The sequence below is a fragment of the Triticum urartu genome, chromosome 7, assembly GCF_003073215.2.
Source record: "Triticum urartu cultivar G1812 chromosome 7, Tu2.1, whole genome shotgun sequence".
Classification (NCBI taxonomy): domain Eukaryota; kingdom Viridiplantae; phylum Streptophyta; class Magnoliopsida; order Poales; family Poaceae; genus Triticum; species Triticum urartu.
In genome coordinates this window covers 47,462,673-47,465,236 of record NC_053028.1, presented here as the reverse complement: position 1 = coordinate 47,465,236, position 2,564 = coordinate 47,462,673, and positions in this window count along the sequence as shown.

Below are 2,564 nucleotides of genomic sequence, written 5' to 3'. Positions count from 1 at the left end.
CGGTTCTGAAAATGTTTGCACTGTCCTTCTATACAAATTTTTTATTTTTACTAATTTTGGTAGAATTTTTGGTGTACCAGAGGTATGCTGAATGTTCAGATTATTACATATTGTTCTGTTTTAGACATATTCTGTTTTTGATGCATAGTTTGCTTGTTTTGATGAAACTATCGATTTATATCAGTGGATTAAGCCATGGAAAAGTTATATTATAGTAGCTACAATGCAAAAACAAAATATGAATTGGTTTGCAATAGTAATTAGAGTAGTGATTTGCTTTATTATACTAACGGATCTTACCGAGTTTTCTGTTGAAGTTTTGTGTGGATGAAGTGTTCGAAGATCGAGGAGGTCTCGATACACTAGTAGAAAAAGGGTCTTCTATCCCGGTTGGTAAGGGCCTTTTGTCCCAGTTTTTGAAATGGGACTAAAGGGTCGTTACTAATGCCCTGGCCCTTTACTCCCGTTTCAAACAGGAACCGGGACAGATGGGCCTCCACGTGGCCGGTGCGCCGAGCCCAGGCAGGAGGGCCTTTGGTCCCGGTTGGTGGCACCAACCGGGACCAATAGGCATCCATGCATCAGCATTTCAGGAGCTGAGGTTTTTGTTTTTTTGCCTTTGCTCCCGGTTGGTGGCACCAACTGGGACCAATAGGCATCCACGCGTCAGCATTTCAAGGGCTGAGGTTTTTGTTTTTTTTTGAAAGGGGGGGGATTGGGGGTTTTGGGCGGTTAATTTAGGTGTTTCATATATTGTGTTAGCTAGCTAATTAAAAGAAAAGTGTCCTATCTTATGTCCATGCTTAATTGGTCGACGCTACGTACGATATACGTATAGAGAGGACTTGACACGCTAGCCGCCTGACCCCGTGCGATGGTGAAGCTTCTTCTTTGCAACATTTTTCTTGTTTGTCGCCGACATCTTCTTACTCTTTTCCGATGTCTTGTAGGCCACAAATGCGGGCCAGTGATCTCTGATCTTCTCATATCTGCCGATGAATTCTGGTGTCTCTTCGTTGTCGAAAAACATTTTTAGCTCATTCTTCCACCTCCTGAATAGCTCTGCCATCTTCTTAAGAGCATGAGACTTGATTAATTGCTCTTTAACTGGCTTCTCCGGATCCTCCTCTGGCGGTAGGGTGAAATTTGCGTTCAGCTCAGTCCAAAGATCATCATTCTGCATATCATTGACATAAGACACCTCAGGGTCTTCGTTCTTAGGCTTATACCGTTGCTGGATGCTGATCGGGATCTTGTCCCTAACAAGAAACCCGCACTAAGCAGAAAATGCTTCCTTTGTCCGGATGGGTTCAATCGGTATGCCATCGTGCGCGATTTCTGTGATCTCAAACCTTTCATCCGAGCGCAACTTTTTCTTCGGGCCTCGTCTCTTTACCGAAGTTGTTCTCGATCCAGAGGGCTAGAAAAAAGAAGAATTAGATGATAGTTAATTAGTATGTGTACATACCAAAATAATGAATGCATCAATTAGCTAGTCATCACATGCTTAACTAATATATTTACCTGGCCGGACTCTGTTCGGTCATCGGAGCCGTCATCACGGGCTCCTTCTTGCACCAGCATTGGGTCACCAGAGCCATCATAATCATGTGTTTCCTCCTCCATTCTTCGATCACCGTAGACTACTTCTTCTTCACCCTGTTCTGCTTCCAGACCATCATTGTCGTTAAGATACGACATGACATCACCTCCGGCTAAGATTATGTCCCCAACACCTGTTCTTGTTCCTCGTCTCGTCCGAACTCCATTGTTTCTGCAAATATTACAACACGGCAATTATTACGCAAACATGACATCATGTGGATATATTAGTGGCAAACGTAGACCTAGCTTATTCCGGGTTTGGGGTGGCCTCGGCAACGCTTCAAGGGTAGGGGCGCGGCAGGAGGGGATAGGAGACCGACATCGTTTTTTTTAGGGTTTGGGTGTCCTCGAGAGTTTTGGTCGAGCGATAGGGCCGGGGGTGCTCCGTGGTATAAGTTATCGGGGAGCGGGTAGGTCGAACCCCCTCCCCTCGTTTTGAAGTTATCGGGACACGGAGTATATCGACAACGACATATCCGATAAAAAATAAGAAGACGAAGAAGAAATAAAAAGAGGAGAATTCTGTTTTCTCTTCTTCTCCTCTATTCCTTTCTTCTTCTCCTCTTCTTTTTCTTCTTTTTTCTTCTTCTTATTTATTTCTCCTCTTCTTCCTCTCCTCTTCTTCTCCTTTCTTCCTCTTCTTATTTTCCTTTTTCCTCTCACTATTTTTCTTCTTCTTCCTTTCCTAGCTAGATATATAAAACTTTTCTAAAAATGTAACTTTTGCATACATACATGGGAAAATAATATTATCGGGGAGGGGGTAGGTCGAACCCACCCCCCTCGTGTTGAAGTTATCGGGACACGGGTTATATCGACAACGACATATCCGATAAAAAATAAGAAGACGAAGAAGAAATAAAAAGAGGAGAAGAAGATATTAATAGAGGAGAAGATCGAAGAAAAAAAAGAAGAAAAAAAGAGGAGAATAAGAAAGGAATAGAGGAGAAGAAGAGAAA